General features: G+C 31.9%; 1 protein-coding gene across 2 annotated transcripts in view; it reads right to left on the bottom strand.

Moving 5' to 3' along the window:
• Positions 1-25,822, bottom strand: part of LOC145299671 (uncharacterized) — a 258,060-nt gene that overhangs the window by 191,368 nt on the left and 40,870 nt on the right. The gene's annotated exons all lie outside the window — the stretch shown is intronic.

Below are 25,822 nucleotides of genomic sequence, written 5' to 3'. Positions count from 1 at the left end.
GTTAGTTTCGTATTCGACCTATGCTTGCTTCTTTGTTTACAAAAATATCCGCTATCTTATTTCTTAGGTTTAACACCATTTAAGGTTTATATTTTATTTAATAGGGAAATAAAGAAAACATTACCTTATACTTATTTAATCCTCATTCACCATTTAAGGTTATGGATCCCATTCTATTTTTAATTCCATTATTCTCTTTTGTTCTCAACCATTGGGATTAGCGATTATCGGGTATCCTTAGCTCCGAAGGGAAATAATCCCGCTCGTTATTAATTTTTAAAATTCGCTGAAATCATGGGGAACCAACATTGTCGTAGGTAGTCATAACAGTTAAAGAGAGACAACCAGGGCCGTTTGATGTTTCTATTTTGGAAAACCTTAAAATGCGTCTATGATTTATTAATTAATTAAACAGATACAGTAAAGGCTAAGCTAGCTTATTCAACAAATTAAGATTTTAAAGTATATCTTTAATCCTGAAGCTGATTCTATACCCATGGGTTTAACCTACGTCTGCCATCCATCCATAATCTGCTGGGGTTATTCAAATTTTCAAACGCCATAATGTTTGAATTTGTCCAATTGGTCTTGAAACAATTGTAACTAACAATGAAATACACTTTTTTTGCTATCATTTCTTTTTTTTAGGTCTTGTTTTTTGTTAATACAGTATATATATATATATATATATATATATATACAAAAGTATAAATTTATGCGTAAATTTTAAGTATTTACTTCAAAAGTGCTCAATACGTAGGTAGAGCTAGTTAGTAAATAATAAAATATATATAGCGATTAAGCTATACCAAATATGCGACTGAAGAATCCTAGAGTGCATGAAACGCGGAATATTCAGTGTAGCTTAATCGCCATATATATTTTATAAATTACTATATATATATATATATATATATATATATATATATATATATATATATATATATATATATATATATATAAATTTTAAATACCTACGGATATTAGTCTTTTGGGAATCATCAGTGCAGGGTGTCATGATTGGCGCCGGTCGGGAGATTTGACCGTGGCCATGAAGCCATCTCTGACTCCATTAGCAAGGGACAAACCCACATGGTCAACTTTTACCGAAAAAAAATACCGTTGAAAGTTAAATATATACTTTTAAATGTCGAAACGTCCGTTCGTAGTGATCTAATGATTATAACATCATGAGTGAGCTTAAGTGACAGACTTCCATTTCACCTGTAAAGTGCTCAACAATAAGAACTGAGTTCTTAACGGGTTTGACATAATTATTACGATAATAATACATGTATCTATGTATGTATGTATGTATGTATGTACATGCGTGTGACTGTGTATATTTGTGCGTCTATGCCAGCTCGTATAGAAAATACCTGTTTACTTTTCATTGTGTAGAAGTAGATTTACTAAAATAAAAACTTAAGCACTGGTAACAGGGTTTGCATTTTATTATTGCAGGAAATGTCAGAGTAATCCCGCAGCAAAAAACGCTCAAAAATCACTTTGTTTTCCCCCTTCTCCTCAACACCACACATTTTCACTTCTTGTGAGAACGTTCTATAAATGTTCTTAATATATATTATACAAGATGCTTCAAACAAACTACATCGCCTTAAGTTAATATTTTTTTAAAACAACTATAATAGATCATCTAAAAGTTAGCATCGACAACGAACTGTACATTCTTTTCTTTTTTGGTGACGAAATAAGCAGCCTTTCGTTTTGTTAGTGTGATCAGTGAAAACGGCTCTAGTTTAACAATGTTATGAGTCGGAATAAATATTTTTTTTAAAAAACTGGGGAACATACGTTTTTTATTATTATAAAAAGATTTAGCCTATGAAAGGAAACAAAAATTACCTATTTTGAATGAATCATCAATATACTGATGATAAAAGCAAATAATTGTACTGGTTTATTTTATATATTAGAAAAAAAATAAGTAGGTTAATTTTTTTAAACACTTGTAATTGGTAATTTATACAACATAATAACGTTGATACATCGGTTCCCGTTAGATCATCGAAATTAAGCAACGTTGAGCCCGGTTAATACTAAAATGGGTGACCATTTATGAATTCTGTACGTTCTCTCCGCTTATCTCGGTTTATTTTTATTCAGTCTTGCGTCTCTCCTTGCCACTGAACCCAAGCCGTGCCGATTCAGGAGAGCTGTGGTAGAGGATTGCGCAAGCCTTGTCTTACAATTGCATGCGCTGCTATTAAAACTTGTTTTGCCAAGGCCGGTCTAGACGATGGAAGTGTCTTCTTTAGTTTATTTTTAATTTGTAGAGATTCGGCAGGCAGAAGGGACAGACCCAACTCAACACACGCACAGATTCTAAATGATGGTAGGTGATTACGTACCTCGCATGTACGTATCGTAACATTTCGGGGATCCCACCATCACCAAGCACGAGAGATGAACGAAGGCATTGCAAAATTGGTTATCTGAAATCTGTTATATATAGACAAATGTATAGTTTTCTTTTTTATTAACACTTGGTGCTGTTAACGTGACTAATTAAAATGGATTCAGTTTAACAATGTTTCAAATGGGAAGAAACATTTTTTAAGAAAACCGCAACCAAATACATTCTAAAGCAAAAAACAAAAGAAGCTATCCAGAATGAAAAATGGACATAGTAAGACAGAAGCTATCGAGGATAAGCTTCGAGAAAAGTTTGACTTTTCTTTATATATTAGATATGACTGTCATGATAAAGAAAAGCAATCTTATCAATTATGCATTGTTCAATCGCATTCAAATTTGGTTGCGCCCCGTTCTTTGACGCAGCGCATGAGTTGCTGCGTCAAGTGCCAAAGAAAAGAAAATGCTGAGTTGTTTATGACATTAAAAGCGAGGGGGCAGGATGTGGTGAGGTATCAGCGGTGGTTGGGCGTCGGGGTCGGTCTTGTCGTAAAAAATGCCAATAAATGACAATCGGAAGTAAGTAATTGTAAAGTAAATGACAACGTAACATAGGATATATACACATATGTATATAACTGTATATATATATATATATATAAATCATGCATTGTATAGGATACTTTTGGTTTTTCAGGTTTTAGAAAGAAACAATTACAGATATATACCAGGCATGTGTGAAAGACGAATGTGCACATACCGAGGCAATATCTGAAACCTTAGAAAATGACATCGAGTTAGTAATGAAAGAGGTGGGGCATAACATTTAATATTATTTTAAACAAATGTTATTTCCTTCAACAATTACAAAGAACGTTTCTGCTTACTGAGGAGCCTACCATTCACAGGTAACATGAACTGGTACAATTATGTACACAGACGGCATTGCCAAGGCTGCTGAAAAAATGGCGGTGGTCCCTCTACCATGTTATAAAAAATACTCCCACTTCAAAGTATCCTGTATACTGTCCACGTTAATAATCTGATTATACCAGTTTTCCACCACAAACGATACACACATTTACCCATATCCTCGAATGACCTTCGGGCCTTGATATGTGGTAACCCCTTTGTAAAAATAAAATATCTACACGGTCACCATCCGCCCATGCATAGAATATTTTTGCGCCATGTGGGCCTGTGCATCAACCAATGAGCTCTCTTTATTGTTCAGGGTCCTAAGAAAAGGGGTGAGATTTTGCTGCTTGTCAGATTTATCGGAGGTATTGTCGTCGAAAGGCTCTCTAATAATAATTCCTTACGTCTCAGTGGCAATTGTTTGGAGTGAATATAAGAAAAAACAAGTGTATCATGCATGGTCCCCGGTGGGTGCACAGTGAACGAGGCATAAAAAAATGACTAAGTTCAGCATTTCCTCTCCCTACTTAGCCCCAAAAGTCAGCGGACGTCAAATTCTGGTGAAAATAAACAAACGGTGCAGTTTTAGGCCTTAACATATGTACATTTGAGTTCTGCACAATGCACAAAAAAATGACTGTCTATCATTTGCCCCCACCCAAAGTCCCCAAAGCTTTAACATATTTAAATTTATAGTTCAGCACCATGCAAAACAGCTAAATCGACATACACAGAAAATTTCGGAATAATATGGTAAAATAGTCCCCAAAATGGTGTGTTTTTATCAGCCCTAAAAGAGCCCCTGGTGCACACCCAAGATATCGCGATTCATCAAATCAAGATTATCGCGAAGTATAGAAAAACAAAATTATATAGAAATCAGTCAGTTACAACTTTTCAAAAAGTTTTATAAAAATCCAAGACTTCCATCTCTTTAATAAACACCAAAGTGTCAATTTTAACCATTTTAATCTGAAAGACACTCCTAGGGGGGCAAACGGATTTTTCCCGGAAAATCCGTTTTGTTACTTTTTTACTCATATCATGTTTAATGTTTGTGCTAAATTTTAAAAAAAATTCCAAGATGTACTTATTGAGAAAAGTGCGGACGGACGAACGGATGAACGGACAAGCGTGAATTTTCAGGTCCACTCTCCTTTTGTCGGGGGGATCAAAAACAATAGATCTATAAAAAAACCCATGGAAAATTTTTAAAGATGGCAACCTCGATAAAAAAATTCCATCCCCATGTGAGTTTTAAAAACAATTTTTTGACTGTAATTAATTGATTTTAATTGTCTCCGAAGAGAACGGTAAATAATGAAAATTCAGTATGTTATAATTAAAACAACCGTTTGTCCTTTTACCCTTCGAAACAGCTGTCAAACTAAGAAAAAATATATAATAACATGTCATAAAAAAATAATAAAAACAAAAATTGTGTACTACTAAAAAAAAGGTGTTGTTTTTTCTGATTGTATAAATTATATTGCTCTGAATTCTCATCGAGCTAAACCGAGGTTAATATTGGTACAATAATCAATATAATATCATTTAAAAGGTATTAAAATTGATTGTTAAAAAAATCCACATATATATATATATATATATATATATATATATATATATATATATATATATATATATATATATATATATATATATATATAGGGGATTCGGACCTGTGGAACAAATTTGTTTTTTAGCCGGTATAAATAGTTACTAAGGGGTCAAAAATAATAAATTGAAACTGTCTAAGTCAATTTACAGTGCTCCTCTACGTATACGTTAAAGTTGGTTAATTTTATAAGTTTTGATATCCGTTTGTCATTAGCTTACATCGTAACTAATAATGCTTGAGTTCTAAATATTTTGATTTTAATTCTAGTTGATGTCATCCAAATCATATTTTTAAAAACTTTAAAAATAACTACTATATATTGGATGCAACATTATAAGTAATAGAGAATCAGCTCTATAATAAATAAATACGAAATCTGAAACTACAACCAATAATTTCCCCCACTCTTTATCTGTGCCTAAACCTAAACGTAGGTTCCATGAACAAAGCTCCTTTCTTAGAACTGCACACCTGTGGAACTCTATTCTGTTTCCCTGCTTTCCAGCTGACTATAATAAGGTCGTCTTCAAGTCAAACGTAAACAAATTCTTGATGAGCTGGTTCCTTAAGAAATCCAATTTACCAAATTTTCACTACTAACGATTACTACTACATTGTTCCATTGACTATTGTACACTAATTTACTCTTATGCTCGAGTGGTCTTAGGCCTTGATAAGTGGTGAATTCATTGTAGAAAAAAAAATTGCATAAATTAAAATATAACATTTAAGTGTATTTTACGACCGGGCAATGCCGGGCGGCGTGCTAGTGCATATATATGAATGGAGATTTGAGCAAAGACAGAAAATTCGATTTGGTTTGATTTGATTTTCGTTATCATTCAACACAATATGATTTTTTTTTTCTTTGGCTTCATTAATTATATTAATAAAGAACAAAACAAAACTCCAAACTTCAGATTCTTGTATTCTGAGTGACATTTTACCATTTTGTCAAATCACGAATTTTTTGTCAGCAAGAAAAGTTATAAAGTTTCGGCTAGCTTTTACCTTTCTTTAATCTTCTTTTATTTTACGGCAGAGCTAAACGTGTTTGCGAAGCTCTAGTATTTGTTTTCTATGAATAGATTTCCTTTAGGTGCAAAAATTAACTTCATCACGTGATTTTGTCTGACGGAAAAATTACGTCTAAGAAGTTTATGAACACGACTGAAATAATTCTCAGAAAAATGTTATTAAAATTTACTATAGTAGATTTATGCACGCGACGAATCCAAATTCTAATATATATTAAGGCTTTAATTTTCAACGGCAATATACATTTAATGCCAAACAAGTTGCTTTAGACCATTAAAATAATTTTAACGGTATTGATAATATTTAATCATATTTTTTTTTATTATTATCGCTTCAGTTTAAAATCATATTTTCAAGCATGAAGTAATTCATAAATCTATGACGTCACACCAAAACTAAAATTATTTGATTAAGGTAAAGTTTTAAGGTCTGGGCATGAGTAATAGTTCAGTTGGTATAACGTGGACTGATGAGCTCAAGATTTCTGTTTCAATTTTTCGTCATTCACCTGGAAAGAGATTCTTACTTGCTGAAAGAAAATCTCATCATCTGTTAAGAGAAACTCAATAAAAATTCAATAAATCTTTTGCATACTGATTTCGACATTCGTTTTTGTTTGCATTGCGACTCAATAATCGTATCTCTTTAGAAAGATAATTTACTATACATGAAAATCTTATGTATGACATGAAAAGAAATTGGAATCTTAGGAAGATATTCATCATTCGAGTAATTACACGAGCAACTGGACTCATAAAAAAAGATTTTAAAAATTACTTAGCAAATATACTCGGTGAACCAAGTTCAAGAGAGATTCATACAATTTCACTTAAAGTGATAGTTAGAATATTAACATGCCATTTTGTTTGGAATGTATGAGATAGCATCTGGATATCTGGCATCCAGTAGGATGACTCTTCTCCAACTTGAATAAAATTATGATAAAATTGAAAAAAAAAAGTGTCCAAAACAACCTTTTTATATTCTTCTACTTGTTAATAGCGGTAAAATGCAACTTTAAGAGAGCGTGGACGCGCGTATGCAAATGCCGAGCCGTGCGCGAAATGACGTCACCGTAAGGTAAAAGAAAAAGAGTATAAAAAGAACGTGTGCACAGACATACTATGGCGTTCGAGAGGTCAGAGGTCAGAGAGAAGGAGCACGATCACGTTTTATTCGGGAAAGTACTCGAAAATAAATGATGTTGTTACAAAGAAAAGAAGTCGGGTTATTACTTGCTCTGTGTGCCTTGCGACTTACTCTGCTACAACGTGTTGGGTTCCAGGTGTCTACATGTTAACGCGTGTGTAAATGTGTGTAACGTTACACAACGTTTAGTTCTTTATGTGTACTTTTGGTGCATTTGATAGTTGGTGACCAGGGATGACGAAGAAGCACCAGAATATTGGAAGAGAATAACGTTTATCATGATGATCCGTGTTGGATTTTTAAATATTCAAATATTGCTGTCTTATTGCATGTACTTATAATTTATATAATATATACAACTGACAATTCCATTGTCGATATTCTCAAAATCAACACAAACACGAAATTATCAACAAGTTTTATTTGCAATTAAGTTTCTTGTTCATTGACAAAGAGAGAGACGTTAGTTGTGTAGGGTTGGTTGGTGTGTGACTCAACGACAGAGAGATGTCAAGATGTCAATCATGCTCACCGCTGTATTGGCTCTCTTCTACAAGTCCACATCACTTTAAGTGACCTATGCGCAATGCTACGTTTTGTACATTCATCTTCGTTGGTTTTTAATTGTTAAATTTTAATAGGTTTATATGCGTGTCACGTTAGTCACGTCAGCAGCTTTGAATGCTGCGGTTTCGATTCTAGCTGATAGTACCTAAGTACTTTTGCATTTTTTATATCACGACTTTATAATATTCGAAAACTGGAAAAATTAAAATATCATATTTAAGCGTATTTTATGCCCGGGCAAAGCCGGGCGCCTCTCACCCCGCTAATCTAATATATAAAAATCTATATGTCTGTCTCCATATTTTCAAACTCTATATCTACCGAAACTAACTGTCGCAGAGTGGTGTTAGGGATCTCAAATGATTGAATTTTTATGGGCCTTATTTTATGGGTCTTTAACCAGTTAAATTACTTTTTAAGGGTCAAAAACGGGTTACAATTGAAAAAATTGTTATACGTTTTGAACATTCATCTTAGTTTATTTTTCATTTTTTATTTTTTATCAGTCCATGTACATGTCACGTTGGTACAGTGGTAACGTCACCAGCTTTTAATGCTAGCTACAGTTTAGCTTTCGGTTTCAATTCTAGCGGATAGCGCACAAATACCTTTCTTTTTTACTTTTGTAATAACGACTTTATAATAAGATATACGAAATTTGGACAAATTAAGATATCATATTTAAAGGTATTTTATGACCGGGCAAAGCCAGGAGCCCCCTCCCCACCGATCGTTCTAAATAAACAGAACAGAGTAACGCGCGTAAAATGTAAAGGAAATATCATTGGCTATGACTAAGATGCATCATGTGTTTCTAATTAAATATTGATTTATGCTTTTGAACTTCTAATATTTTGCCTAATTTTGCAACACTTAAAGATTCTGATATTAATTTCTCTTTTTCTTATTGTTTCATTTTTATAAGAGGTTGCAGGGAAGAGAAAAGGACATCCCCCTATAAGCCACGAAGTCTCAAGACAGGATTTTATGTCATCGTGTATATGCGTATGTGTGTATACATTTATAGGCTTGTATCTATTTGTCTCTATTTATATGTATATGTATATGCAATTAATATGCGTACACACACACGCACACACACGCACACACACGCATATATATATATGAAATAAAATGGAGGCGGAAGGACCTGGATACTCAACGTTTCGCCCGATTTATGCGGGCTTCTTCAAGAGGGATGGTCATTGACGAGAGAGTCGGAGGATTGGGGCTATATATAATGATGGGGGAGAGCAGCGTGTTTTCCTTATGTAAATTAGATGTCATATATACATGTATATACATTTTATGAGAGAAGAACTAATTAGAGTAAACTAGTGTAGTGGATTACGTCTAAAAGATAAAATATCGTAGAGATTAAAAATTGTGTTTGGAAATATAGCGGTGATAGATTAAATAAATAAAATGACACGAGATTACGAAAGAATCTTTTTTTTTTTAATTAGAAATAATTGAATTGGGATAAAATAGCGCAGTAACTTAAAAGATGGTATCTAAAAATAAGAATAGGAGGTGATAAAATGGAGTCTAAAAATAGATAATGATAAAATACAGTAAATAAGTAAAATAAAAATAAAATTAAGTGAAATTACGAATTTTTTTTTTTTTTTCGCGTTTAACTGGTATCTAAGTTGTTTTCTTTAATAATTATTTTCGACAGAAAGGGAGCAACGTGGAAAAACCCTTTTCTTTGCTTAATTATATTGCTGGAATGGGAGATTATAGCTGACTCAATTAAACGTCGTGTGGATCTGTTATGTATGTGTTTAAGGAAAGTTGCTTTGTTAAAATCAAAATGGTGGTCGTTTTCCATGATGTGACAAAATATGGCGTTGAGTGTATTGTTGTTTTTTACATCTCTTTTGTGTTCATATATTCTTTTATTTAAATTACGTTGAGTTTCTCCTACGTATATTCTTCCACAATCAAGGCAGGGTATGGAATATATTCCGGCTTTGGTGTTAATGTTGGTATTAGTTATAATTTTACGTGTTAGATCCCTAATTGTTAAAGAGTTTAGTTTTGTTATTTGAATGCCTGTCTTATTTAGGTTCTTATAGATTGTGTCATTGTTTTTATTAGTTGGTAATGTTAATTGTCTGTTGTGTGTCTGGCTATTTAAGGAATGGTCTCGGTTTCGGTTATGGTAAATTTTTAGTGCTTTTCTTTTTGTATTTGCCAAAAAATGTTGAGGGTATTGCAAGTTCATGAATGTACGTTGGATATACTCAAATTCTTCCACGATGTATTCTTCACTACATATTCTCAGGGCCCTAAGAAAAAATCCTATTAGAATACCTCTTTTTACTTTATCATCGTGATGAGAGTAAAAGTGTATGCAATCATTTTTATTCGTGACTTTCCGATGGACTTTAAAACTTAGATGATCATTGTTATTTATGATGTTCATGTCCAAAAAAGGTATGGAGTTGTTATTTTCTCTTTCATACGTATAGTTAATAGTGGGTTCAATCTTGTTATTCTCTATTTCGGAAGATATAGGGAGAAAAATTAAAATATCATCAATATATCTATAGTAGAAGGTGCCCTTGGGCAATTTATATTTCATGGGTCCGGTTTCTATGAATTCTAAAAATAGACATGCCAAAACCCCACTTAGAGGGTTACCCATGGGCAGTCCAAATTTTTGTTTGTAGCAGAGTCCATCGAATGTGAAATATGTCATGTCAATGCATATACTTATAATTTTAATTATATTATCTATCGGCAAAGGTAATTTAATTTTTATTTTATTTAAGTGTTTTGAAAGAAGGTTGAGACATTTCTTGGTAGGGATATTGGTGTATAAAGATTCTATATCAAGACTATTCATGGTTTTATTTTTCATATTTATGTTTTTTATCTTATTAAGAAGGTCGCCAGAGTTTCTTATATGGGAATTGCTACTTGTGCCCAATAATGGCGTTAGGAGTTTTGTGATCGCTCTTGCTATCTTATGGGTGGCACTGCCAATGCCAGAGATGATTGGGCGTATTGGATTATTATTTTTATGTGTTTTGGGTAAACCATATAAGGTCGGGATTTTAGGATGGTATTCTATATAGGTAATCCATATTTTATCATTATGTATTAATTTCTTGTAAGATTTGTTAAATTTGTCAATTTCTTTATGTATTATTTCGGAGGTAGTTTTTTCATATGTGTGTTTATCTTGTAATAGTTGAAGTATTTTATTTTTGTATTCAGTTGTTTCCATTATTACAATCCCCCCACCTTTGTCAGCAGGTGAGACTATAATATTATGGTCGTTAGCCATGTGTGATAATGCATTTATAATAATAAGATAAAAAACATAGATATGAAAAATAAAACCATGAATAGTCTCGATATAGAATTTTTATACACCAATATCCCTACCAAGAAATGTCTCAACCTTCTTTCAAAACACTTAAATAAAATAAAAATTAAATTACCTTTGCCGATAGATAATATAATTAAAATTATAAGTATATGCATTGACATGACATATTTCACATTCGATGGACTCTGCTACAAACAAAAATTTGGACTGCCCATGGGTAACCCTCTAAGTAGGGTTTTGGCATGTCTATTTTTAGAATTCATAGAAACCGGACCCATGAAACATAAATTGCCCAAGGGCACCTCCTACTATAGATATATTGATGATATTTTAATTTTTCTCCCTATATCTTCCAAAATAGAGAATATCACTGATAAATTAAACAAGATTGAACCCACTATTAACTATACGTATGAAAGAGAAAATAACAACTCCATACCTTTTCTGGACATGAACATCATAAATAACAATGATCATCTAAGTTTTAAAGTCCATCGGAAAGTCACGAATAAAAATGATTGCATACACTTTTACTCTCATCACGATGATAAAGTAAAAAGAGGTATTCTAATAGGATTTTTTCTTGGGGCCCTGAGAATATGTAGTGAAGAATACATCGTGGAAGAATTTGAGTATATCCAACGTACATTCATGAACTTGCAATACCCTCAACATTTTTTGGCAAATACAAAAAGAAATGCACTAAAAATTTACCATAACCGAAACCGAGACCATTCCTTAAATAGCCAGACACACAACAGACAATTAACATTACCAACTAATAAAAACAACGACACAATCTATAAGAACCTAAATAAGACAGGCATTCAAATAACAAAACTAAACTCTTTAACAATTAGGGATCTAACACGTAAAATTATAACTAATACCAACATTAACACCAAAGCCGGAATATATTCCATACCCTGCCTTGATTGTGGAAGAATATACATAGGAGAAACTCAACGTAATTTAAATAAAAGAATATATGAACACAAAAGAGATGTAAAAAACAACAATACACTCAACGCCATATTTTGTCACATCATGGAAAACGACCACCATTTTGATTTTAACAAAGCAACTTTCCTTAAACACATACATAACAGATCCACACGACGTTTAATTGAGTCAGCTATAATCTCCCATTCCAGCAATATAATTAAGCAAAGAAAAGGGTTTTTCCACGTTGCTCCCTTTCTGTCGAAAATAATTATTAAAGAAAACAACTTAGACACCGGTTAAACGCGAAAAAAAAAATTCGTAATTTCACTTAATTTTATTTTTATTTTACTTATTTACTGTATTTTATCATTATCTATTTTTAGACTCCATTTTATCACCTCCTATTCTTATTTTTAGATACCATCTTTTAAGTTACTGCGCTATTTTATCCCAATTCAATTATTTCTAATTTAAAAAAAAAAAAGATTCTTTCGTAATCTCGTGTCATTTTATTTATTTAATCTATCACCGCTATATTTCCAAACACAATTTTTAATCTCTACGATATTTTATCTTTTAGACGTAATCCACTACACTAATTTACTCTAATTAGTTCTTCTCTCATAAAATGTATATACATGTATATATGACATCTAATTTACATAAGGAAAACACGCTGCTCTCCCCCATCATTATATATAGCCCCAATCCTCCGACTCTCTCGTCAATGACCATCCCTCTTGAAGAAGCCCGCATAAATCGGGCGAAACGTTGAGTATCCAGGTCCTTCCACCTCCATTTTATTTCATATCGTCGGATTTAATCCAGCTCAACAATCATATATATATATATATATAATGTTTGCGTGTATGTGTGCAACTGTATATCTAACTATTTATGCGTATGTGTTTGCATGCGTACATATATTAAAGTGTACGTGCGTTTTTGTGCATATCTATTTGTCCGTTACAATGTATAGGTTCGCGTATGTGTACATTGGTGTAATCATGTAAGTGTATCCGTACACAGTATTTATAACATCAGAACACAAATAGCGTATGAAATTGATTACTTCTGTCTAGTCTTTATCAGGTCAGATGAGTGAATAAGTACTTTAACAAAAGTATCTCACATATCACCGATATCAATTACGTACAGATTTGCACGAACATTTACGCACACAAAGTTATATATACATACCTGCATATATATAAAATATGAATGAAATTTTATGAGTGTGAATTATGAGTGTGAATTAAATACATCTTCTGGTTTTGGAATGATAACTAACGAGATTATATATATATATATATATATATATATATATATATATATATATATATATATATATATATATATATATATATATATTGTTGTTGTTGTTGTTGTTGTTGTTGTTGTTGTTGTTGTTGTTGTTGTTGTTGTTGTTGTTGTTGTTGTTGTTGTTGTTGTTGTTGTTGTTGTTGTTGTTGTTGTTGTTGTTGTTGTTGTTGTTGTTTGAGAGTAAAACCGTTTTTCTTTTTGGCGTCGAGAGGTTCTGGGTTGCCTTAGGAAGTCTCTTTGACTGAAACAGATGGCTATTTGTAGCGACCATATGTAACTGTTTACCCTCAAATAATGAAATATATTTTTTGCTCTTTTTATTGAGCACTATCTAACAACTTTGTTGTCTTCATTAGTCTCGACTTTTTAACACCTCAACCCTGGATATATATATATATATATATATATATATATATATATATATATATATATATATATTAGCAGATATAGATATATATTAGCAGATATATATATATATATATATATATTAGCAGATATATATATATATTAGCAGATATATATATATTAGCAGATATATATATATTAGCAGATATATATATATATTAGCAGATATATATATATTAGCAGATATATATATATATATTAGCAGATATATATATAAGCAGATATATATATATTAGCAGATATATATATATTAGAAGATATGTATATATATTAGCAGATATATATATATATTAGCAGATGCGTATATATATATTAGCAGATATATATATATATATATATATATATATATATATATTAGCAGATATATATATATATTAGCAGATATATATATATATATTAGCAGATATATATATATATTAGCAGATATATATACATATATGTATATATATATCTGCTATAAGCCCATTTAAATATAAATATATACCCTAATTTTCGTATCCTTATTTAAAAACAGAGTCATGAGAAGTTTCCACAGAAAACTCTAAGCCATTTAAAAAAAAAATTATATATCCCATTTGTTGAGTTCCTAAATTCCTTGCTGTTTCTTTATTTCCCAATAATTAATTTTTTTCTGGATCTGTCTGATTAAATTAATTATTAAATCATAGACGCCTTCTAGTAAATAAATGACCGAAAACATCAAACGGCCTGAATTATCTCCCTTTAGCTGTTATAGGATATAAAATCGACCAAGTTTCCAACAGAATTAACTAGTAGCAATTAACAACATAATTGGATTATCTCCCTTCATAATTATCTTTAGTAACGATATGAAAATTTATGCAAGTAGAATGACAATGAATTTTAAAACATTAAATAATAATAAATAGATTAGAATACCTTACTCGAAATGTTGTACAAGGATTTATATATATATATATATATATATATATATATATATATATATATAATACAGCCTTTTTATTTATTCTGATATTCAATTAAACTTTAAACCTAAAATGGTCTTAAGTCTAAGTACTAAAATAACGATAAGCTGTAAACATTACTTGCCACTAATACGAAACTAAAATTAACCGTAACGTTATTGCAAGATTGTAACGGTCATACTATTAATATAGAAAAAAAAATGTTTAAATTCTTTTTTTTTTAATAATTATTGGGAAATAAAGAAACAGCGAGATCTAATTTAGGAACTCAACGAATGGGATATATGAAAAAAAAAATTTTAATGGCTTAGGGTTTTCTGTGGAAACTTCTCATGACTCTGTTCTTAAATAAGGATACAAAAATTAGGCGATATATTAATATTTAAATGGGGTTTTACGTAGCTACCGCAAAGGTAAATGTTTCTCACTTGCTTTTCCTGTTAAGGGGATTTTTTCCTTTTTCTTTCTTTTTTTTTCTCTCCAAAAATGCTCTATTGTCAAAAGTGTGTTTATTCATAAAGTCTGAAGAAATGCTGGTTTTTAAATTTTCAAACGATATAATGTTTGAAATTGTTGACTGGACATGGAAACAATTGTAAGGTAAAATGAAATACACTTTTTGTTTCTATCAACACTTTTTTAAAGTCTTGATTTTGCTTTCACAGTATATATATATTTACATATATATATATATATATATATATATATATATATATATATATATATATATATATATATATATATATATCAGCAGAAGTATCCGTCGTTTGTTGCTGGCTGGGGTAAAAATGAGTCTCCAAACAATGGACTTTTATTTATAAAAGTATGAAAGGTTATGAAAAACGGTGCATGTCTAAGAGATAGTTTCAAACTTTTGGATATCAAAACTAAAGCAAAAAGCATTTATTTTTGGTGTTTAATGCATGTTTCGTTAAACAGCAGGGATAATTCCTGATTGTTTTTCATGCAATCTTTTTTTTTTCCTTTTGGGGGGTAATGTTCAAACATTCTGTTGGGGTGTAAAAAGAAATTTGTCATAGTCGCGAACGTTTTCGACTTTCAGGAGTCGTCTTCAGGTGAGTGGTGAATTAAATATGCGTTTTGTGAATTTATAGAAAAGTCGAGTAAAACCGTTTAAAATCATTAAGAGCACTGAAGCGTGCCTTCCTCCTTATATTGAGCCTGATTGATGGTCGATTTGCTCATGTGATTTGCGCCTCCCAATCATTGAAGCCTTACTCATTCGCATGAACAAACTGGCCAACAATCAGGCTCAATATGAGGGGGAAAGCACGCTTAAATGCATCTAATGATTTTTAACGTTTCAATAAATTCACCAAACGCATTTTTAATTCATCACTTAGTTGAAGACGACTCATGGAATTCGAAAATGGCAAATTTCTTTTTACACTTGAACAGAACGTTCGAACATGTACCCGCCAAAAAGAAAATATATATATATATATATATATATATATATATATATATATATATATATATATATATATATATATATTGAACAGCAGGGATAATTCCTGTTTGTTTATCTTGAGATTCATTTTATATATATATATATATATATATATATATATATATATATATATATATATATATATATAACTACTTCATTTACTCACATAAAATTAATATACAAAAGTATAAATTTATCCGTAAAGTATTTACTTCAAAAGTGTTCAATACGTAGGTAGAGCTACTTAGTAATTTATAAAATATCTATGGCGATTAAGTTACACTGAATATATTCCGCGTTTCATCCGCTCTAGGATTCTTCAGGCTTATGCGCATAAGCCTGAAGAATCCTAGAGTGGATGAAACGCGGAATATTCAGCGTAGCTTAATCGTCATATATATTTTATAAATTACTATGTATATGTATATATATATATATATATATATATATATTCTTATCCACATGCAGTACTTTTTTACTGTATCACAGCTCATCAGTGCGGCTAGACGGGCAACTACCTCAAGCGATGATCGAAATCCAACCGCCTAAACAACAGTCAAGGCTTCTTACCATTATGCTATACGGCTGCTGATGTGCGGGTAGTGAATTAACGGTGTTTTGACATCGTGCAAATGCCTAAGCTCGATGTGTTTACACAAAGAACATCGCTTATTACGCTAATGGCTGTTTTTATATCACTTCCCAATATGCTCAACCTAAGTAGGGAGCATTATAGTCATCCACATATAGTACTGTTTCGCTGTATCACAGCTCATCAATGTTGCTAGACAGGCAACTACCTCAACCCAGGATATTCTACTTGTTCTTTCCTTAGTTAATCCGTATGTAATGGTTTTAAAAGGGTCAAATATAATTTTGAAGGCCAAACTGCTTCATAAAAAGCAAAACTCGTGAAATTTGGTTTTAAAAGCCTATCTAGTAACCCAGGACAAGAATATGAGAATTACCTCCCTTTGATGAAGTCTCGCTTTCGAATACCATTTTAATAATATATGGTCATTGTTATGACGGTGAGAGGAACTCGTAGAAATTTCTTATATTGAAAATTCGTAGAAATTTCGACGTGCAGCGGCACTTCACTGACAAAAGTAGTCAATGAAATGTTACGTAAAAAAGGGAACATTCAAAATAAACCGGTTAAAAAAAGAACATTGTCTTCCAAAATATGCTAGACTTAAGTAATAACATTAAAAATTCTCTCTTACAATGTAATTTTATTATCTGCATTTAACTATGTTACGCACTATCATTTTCTAAGTATTTATTTTTTTTACATAGGAGTCACCACTTATCCAGACCGGGAGGCCACTCAAGGTTAAAGGTTATAGAGTGTACAGTAGTCATTGAGATAATATTGTGATAATCGATATATATGGAAATTCGGTAAGCTGGATTACTTAAGGGGGCTGTTTATCAAGAATTTGTTTATGTAGAACTTGAAGACAACCAAATTGTAGTCAGCTGAGAAACAGGCAAGCGGAAGGGAGTTCCACAGGCGTGCAGTTCTTAGAAAGAAGCTTTGTTCATGGAATCTACGTTTTGATTCAGGCAGAGATAAAGAGTGGGGAAAATTATTGACAGTGGTTTCAGCTAGACGGGTGTTTTTCGTGAAAGATCGGTAAGGGGGGCCAAAGCTTGAAACTCAGACGAAAAAACAAAGATAGGCTCGCAACGTCTCTTCTGTGGGAAAAAAATTGCAGGGAAGAGAAAAGGGCACCCTCCCCCACTAAGTTACGAAGTCTATGTTGAACTCTGTCAAGGCATTTATTTAGAGTCAGTTTTATATTTAAAATACAATCAACACTATTTTAATAGAAATGTTAATATACTCGTGTTTGTTGGGTGTTATTGGTTTTTCTGCCAACGCTAATTTTTTGCGCTATCCAGAAAAATATTTGTTGATTTCTCGTTCCTGGTGATTTCTCCGGGTACTACTACTATACATTATCGGGTCTATTGTACATTTACTCTATTGGGTAATTAATTAGACCTAAAACGGGAAAGTTTGTATCTAGAACAATGATACAAATGTGTAATATTTCGTATTTTGATTAAGTAATTTATACTTGGAAGTTATTATATAGTCCGATGCAAATGAACATAGGTTAGATATTTTTGTAGCGCTTGTTGTTTCTTAGCATAATGCAAAGCTCTTTATATGTAAACAAATATAGCACTGTACAGGCGGCGGTCAGTATTTAGAAAAAGCCATTGTAGATATCATTTGCCAGCGCCATATAAGTAAGAATGTGTGTGTGTGAGGAAATTTCTCAACCTATATACACAAGGAATTTTTTATCTGCAGACTTGAAATTTGGTATATAGGGTATTCAAGCACGTGAAACCCTTTTTAATTGATTTGCATCCAAAAAAAAAGTCTGTTAAGTGGTCAACATTTTTAGAAAATGGTAAGTGGGAATAATCGGATTCTTATCTGTTTGCTAACTGTTTCACGACTGCGCATGTTCGAATCGTTCACATCATGTTAAGAATAAGTAAGTTTGAAAACATTGTCTAAATTTATGTCAAGCTGGCCTAATAGTTATCGTATATGACTCACTGTCTTTAGATTTTGGTTTCGATCTCAGCTGAAGTATCTTTTTTCACTTACAAGAAGTGAACTGTATATATATATATATATATATATATATATATATATATAGAGAGAGAGAGAGAGAGAGAGAGAGAGAGAGAGAGAAAAGCATACTACTCGCATGACCATGTCTCATTTTCTGTTTTCTTTTTTAATTTCTTTAAGGAAATTAACGAGTAATCTGCTAGTGTATATATATATATATATATATATATAGAGAGAGAGAGAGAGAGAGAGAGTAGTAAGTTATAAAAATATAAATGGCAATTAAGCTACACAGAATATTCCGCGTTTCATCCACACTAGGATTCGTTAGGCTTATGCGGAGAGTTGTTGTAGTCTCGCGTTTTTATATACGAATATTCTATTGAATTTTTAGTTAGCCAATCAGCTTCCTAGTTTTCACCCCTCCCTTCCTAATCAGCCAATGGGCAGGCACTTACAGAACAAAGGCCCAGTTGACTTTATGTTGGACCCTTCCTTGTGTGTGCTTTTTTTAGCGAGGAGTGTAGCTATCTAGTGATCTGACCTATTTTAAACCTATATGTGGTTAAATGTGTTTTTTGTTTTTGTTTTTTATAATGTTAGTTTATATACAGGGTGTCAGTAAAGTTACTATACAGTCTTATTGTTTTATTGTATTATATTTGTATTAATAGTTAATATTTATTTTTTTTACAGGTTTATTTAATCAAGCATGCCACGTAAGACTGTATAGTAACTTTACGGACACCCTGTATATGGCTGGGGAGCCATGATGTAATATACTGTTTTGTTTTTAAATCCCCGAAACAGTGTTTCATGGTAAACAACTGATGATCCCTTGAAAAATAGATTATGGGTATTATAGTAAATTCGAGAGCGAGTTGATGCAGTGATTGTAGGTGATTAAATGAATTACTGACTATATGGTTTTCTAACAATGATAAAAAATATTTTTTGTATAGTTGTAAAGGTTAAAAACTTCAAAGACTATATATATATATATATATATATATATATATATATATATATATATATATATATATATATATGCAATAATTTATGCATATGTATGTTTATCCTGTGTGTGTTTAAACGATGTTAGGGTTCTTTAAAGTATAGGATAGCAAATTTTTCATGAAGACATAATCTACATGGATCGTCTAGGTCTCTGCCTGTGTTTGCTTGTCTTACTATTTTCCATTCAACTACTGGCGAACGTCCGCTTTCTTTGAGTTCCCAGTATGACGAGATCCCTGGCGCCACCAGATGATCTTGCTTTTCAAATAGAGGAAGAGAAGATGGGAGAGGATGAGGTATGGTTAGGGGGCCATGCTGACACTTGGTCAAGGAAGGACAGATGTTTATGAAAAATTTCCAGAAGAAATAAAATATTTCAATGGGAAATAAATAGTTATCGCTTATCACATCAGTGCCGGGTGGGGTTTTTAAGAGAAAGACAACGAGAATTGTCCTATATCACGGCTGAATTCTAATGATGATGATGATGGTGGTTTGATGTTGTTTGAACAGAAATGTCTATGGGATTTTGTCAGAAAGGAAAAAAAAACACAAATGATGATTATTTTATCTCATTTGCTGTTATATATCTGTTAACAACGAAAATGTTGTTTTTAAAAACCTCTGTTGATAGGTATGAAGAATGGGGGTCAAAGGGTGAGGGGTCGCCACCAGGGATTGTTCGGACCTGCGGTGACTAATCGTGCCTAATTGCTAATAAGTAAAAAACCTCAGTGCAGTTGGGGGTTTGAGGTCTGGTAGAGATAAGCTCTAAAAGAAAACGAAAAAATAACTCCAAAAAGGGGGAAGGAGGAATTACTGATTTGATAAAAACGATTGGCTTTTTAGAGTTAGAGTCCTTTTTTACTAGCTGGCATCGAGGTGTCCACATCGCTCTCACCCCGCCTAGATCAAAGAACTCGACTATAAACAAGTGTAAAACGATTTATGAATAATTATTTTGTTTCGTTATATAAAAATATCACAGAGTTTTTCCTTCTTTCTCGATTGCCAGCCTGAATGAAGGTGCAGTTTATTTCAGGTATGCTCTGACGCCAGATGATGAGAGAGATAGACTGGATCCAGCACGAAGCCAGAGTGACGGCCGAAATCGACAATGTTGCCACACGGACTTAGGGTCATGCACATTTCGCGTGCCCTGAGCAGCAGAAAGATATTTTCCAGTGACCAGTGAGAGTCTAGTCACCCTTGAGGGGTCCACCACTAGACAAGTAAGAATGTAGCCCTGCTGCGTAGCATCTATGGTCCTGTGAGCTGGGAGCGACGAACACGGCCAGAAGTACATCACAAGTATGCTCCCGTGAACCAGGATAGCAACGGATGCGGCCCAGCCCTCGGACAGAGAGGGGTTAGGGTTATACTAGTATTTGTTTGCTAGTGTTGTTTTCATTCGATGTTTTTTTTATTTTTGAACGTACTTTTGTGGTTATAATATCGGATTTTAAAATCTAACTATCATACCTTACTACCTTGCTCTACCTATGTATTGAGCCCTGTTGAAGTTAATACTTAGTTTACGCATAAAATTATACTTTCGTATATTAATTTATGTGATTAAATGAAGTAGTCATGTCTATATATATATATATAAATATATATATTATAAAGCTGACCCTGTGTGTATGTGTGTGTGTGTGGTCATAAATAGGCTCCTATATGGTTGATTATTTAAAAAACTGATTACATAGAATGATAGAAGATGTATCGAGACACAGGAATGGGTATGTTTGATTTGGTGGAACGATGGTCCATTAAAATTGTGGGGTCTGCGTTCGCGCCTAGCCTCCAAAAGTATGGAAATAAAAAATGAAAAACAAACATTTACAAGGGTTTTTGATATAGATGTACATAAGAATACTTTGATAAGTATGTTTCAACTTAAATAGGGATAGTATAAGCAAATTGTGGGGTCTGCGTTCGCGCCTGTCCTCCATGGAAATATGGCACACACTTTAATAAAGACTTTTCATATCTATTTGCGTAAATATACTTTGATAATTATGTTTCAGTTTGAAGAAATATGGTATAATAAAATTATGGGGTGTTTGTTCGCGCCTGACCTCCATAGAATGTAAATATGTCACAAAGTTTAACAAGTTTTTTAAAAGGTGTGACGGTTCACAATAACACCTTAACTTTAATCTAATTTCACGTTAGCTTTTATTTTTTTTTTAGTTGAATCATATTGCGTCGAATAAATTCACCTCATTAATTCAATTTCTTATTAAAGTGAAAGTAATAAAAAAAAGTCGGAACTTTAGACAATTCTGGACACAAATTTTGCATAACTCTGTTTTTTCCTTCTCCACTTGCACGTGGAACTCTTTCGATAATAGATAAATAGATAATTAATAAAAAAAAAAATAAGAACGTTACTTGTTATCGTGTTAAAAGAAGGAAAAAATCCTGCTCACGTGATTACGTGTCTTTTTAAAAACATTTACATAACCTTTTTATTTTTATTTATATACCTGTTTAAGCTTTTTTACAGTGTACTAGAAGAAATTCAGTTGATAACAATCCTTTCTGCATGTTCTTTACATTACAATAGTACAACCTTGAATCCGACGGCGCAATACTACACCGTTCAATACTGTAAAACTGAAACGAAGCTGTTCTGCTTGAAAATGGCGCCTTTTTTCTTATTCATATTTATATCGATTATTTGTTTTAAAAAACTAAAGTAATTACGTGTTTACTTTTTTAATATCACATTTTCCTGTTTCGGATTATTTTACTAACGTAAGTAAAGCTTCATTATTTTTCAAAACTGTTTTTGTTTCTATGTTTTTCGATATTTCGTCGATATTATTTAGTAAAAATGTTTAGCAGAAAAGCCAACAAACGACTACCCGAAAAAATAAATATACAAGAAATAAATGTTACCATAGTCAATAAAAGTTCAGTTCATGCTTTTTTTTTTTGTTTTGAAATAGTTTTTAATGCTCTTTACTGGAAATAATTTCAGCGAAGCGAAATTAAAGCGAAATTTGAAGCGATAACTACTTAAATGAATTTTTATATGAACTACACATGCAATAATCGAATATTCTTCAAGCACAAAATAACGGAAAACATTAAAATATGTTTATAAAAATTTCTTAGGTTGACGGAGCTCTCTTAAATTGTTAACACAGAATGCTCAGGTGTCCCTCCTGCAAATTGAAAACCTGGCTCTCCATTTCAAAGTCGCTGTCATTTTGATTTTTTTTAAAACTGGTTCGTGAATTAAAAAAAAAAAAGAATTTCTACCAACTACTTAAAAATACAAACCAATGAACTTTTCTACCATAAAAGTAACTTTTATTTACTATGGTAACATTTATTTCTTGTATATTTATATTATTATATATATAACATTTTCTCTTTGCATCATTTTGTTGGTCACTCTTGGCTACGAATGGAAACAAAATTGATATAAAAAAATATATTTTGCCGAAAATTATATTTACTTTCATCATATTTTTCTTGGGGTAAAATTTTTGAGTATCAAAACCTATCTCTTTATAACCCCTTCTTTTTCATAACCTATCATACTTTCATCAATCACAGTCCATTTTCTGTAGGCTGTTTTTGAACCCAGTTAACGACGGGTACTTCTGCTAGTATATATATATATATATATATATATATATATATATATATATATATATATATATATATATATATATTGGCAGTAGGTCATTATTCAAGCACGTCTGATTGAACACGACAGAGTAATTCTTTTTCCCGATTTTTCTGGATATCTTTAACATTCGCCGTGCGGCCTTTTTTATTTCAGCCGGCAAGTTGTATATAATGGCGCCCAAAAGTTGTTGTAATATATATATATATATATATATATATATATATATATATATATATATATAATTTTTTCCACAGCAAGACAACGTCGCAGCTCACAAGAGCCAAGAAAGCCAATAAACCAGATGTCCAAGACTCGAGTTTCGCCCTCATTTGGGCTCCTCCGGACTTGGAATTTGAAACCCGAGTCTCTTGCATGCTAGGCGAGTACTCAACTAGCTAAGCAAACACGCCACACACATAAGAATACCTATTAACTAACACAGATCAAACGACCTGTGGCATAGATCCAACAGTGGAATGAACCTACCTCGTGGCGTGTTTGCTCAGTTGGTGGAGTGCTCGCCTAGTATGCAAGAGGCTCGGGTTTCAAATCTCAAGTTTGGATGTGTCTAGCGGGTGAGCCCAAATAAGGGCGAAACTTGAGTCTTGGACTTCCGGTGTTGTCTTTCTTGGTTCTTGTGAGCTGCGACGTTGTCTGGCTGTGAAAATAATTATATATTCTCTCACATGCTGAAAATTTATATAAATATATATATATATATATATATATATATATATATATATATATATATATATATATATATATATATATATGCACGATGTGTTGTTGCTGATATAATCGACATTAATTTGACAGTCGTCTTTTTTATTTAATGATAATTTTCTCGCTTGCCCGCACAGCAGGGTCGCGTCTGCATGCCTCGGTGCCTCCCTCTGCTTGTCGTTTCATTTGTATTCATCTCATCGCCTATTTTCTTTCTTTTTTTCAAATACTAAAAAAGACGCAAAATGTCCACGCCCGACAATCCACCTAACGATTGCAACAGAAATCGTTTGTTGCGTGGTCCTAGCCAGTGACAGACACAGCTACACCGTGTGAAATATACGAACAACGTAGTTTTTTTTTTTTTCCAAAGTAAAAAAGAAAGAAGATCGTATCTGGTGACGCAGTTCGATTAAGTGCTTTAGATTGAAAACGTGTACAATAGACTGAATGGTACTTTATCTTTTTCAAGTCATTATTTTATTAATGATAGGAGAGAGAGTTTCTGGGTTCTGCGTTTGTTTGTATGGTGTGTCGGTCTTATAGTGCTAATAAGCTTTTATATATATATATATATATATATATATATATATATATATATATATATATATATGTATGAGAGAGAGAGAGGGGGAGAGAGAAATAAAGCAATTGAAATATCTTTGTGCTGCTTACAATTTATAACCATAAAAAGCCTTGCTTTGAAACATTCGTTTAAATAAATGTATATATGTGTGTGTGTGTGTGTGTGTGTGTGTGTGTGTGTGTGTGTGTGTGTGTCTGTGTGTGTGTGTCTGTGTGTGTGTGTGTGTGTGTGTGTGTGTGTGTGTGTGTGTGTGTGTGTGTGAATTATGGCGTAGTTTGCTTTAAGCATTGTTAGAGAATAAAAGATATATTTAGAAGGCTAGAAAAAAGTAGGAATGTACAGTCGTTGTGTAAAGATAAATAAATAAATATGTGAATAATAAATAATTCAATTTTATTTATTATATATATATATTTTTTTTTAATATATTTTCATTCATTTATCTTCCTGAATTTTAATTGTCGGTGGTATTTAATCCCAAAGGTCCTTCCGGGTAATAACCCATCGTCAGTGGAGAAATGAATCCTCTCTCTAGGATCTAAATTGCAAGGACCTTTGGAATTAAATACCACCCACAGTTAAAATTCAGGTAGATAAATGAATAAATATATATTAAAATATATATATATATACATATATATATATATATATATATAATAATTAAAAAAGAAAAAAATATTGAATTATTTATTATTCATATATTTATTTATCTTCACATCTTCACACAACGACTATACATTCCTGCATTGTCCTAGCCTTCTAAAAATACCATATATATATATATATATATATATATATATATATATATATATATGTATATGTATATATATGTGTATATATGTATGTGCATATATATATATATATATATGTGTATATGCATATATTTGTATATATATGTATATGTATATATATGCATATGTATATATATATGTATATATATATGTATATGTATATATATGTATATATATATGTATATATATATATATAGTAAGTTATAAAATTTATATGGCGATTAAGCTACACTGAATATTCCGCGTTTCATTCACTTTAGGATTCTTCAGGCTTATGATGAAACGCGGAATATTCAGTGTAGCTTAATCGCCATATACATTTTATAACTTACTAACTAGCTCTACCTACGTGTT

Source organism: Euprymna scolopes, chromosome 2, assembly GCF_053919585.1.
Source record: "Euprymna scolopes isolate OS-2025 chromosome 2, ASM5391958v1, whole genome shotgun sequence".
Taxonomy (NCBI): domain Eukaryota; kingdom Metazoa; phylum Mollusca; class Cephalopoda; order Sepiida; family Sepiolidae; genus Euprymna; species Euprymna scolopes.
Note: the sequence above shows the minus strand (reverse complement) of the source record. Positions and strands in the feature narration are given on the sequence as shown.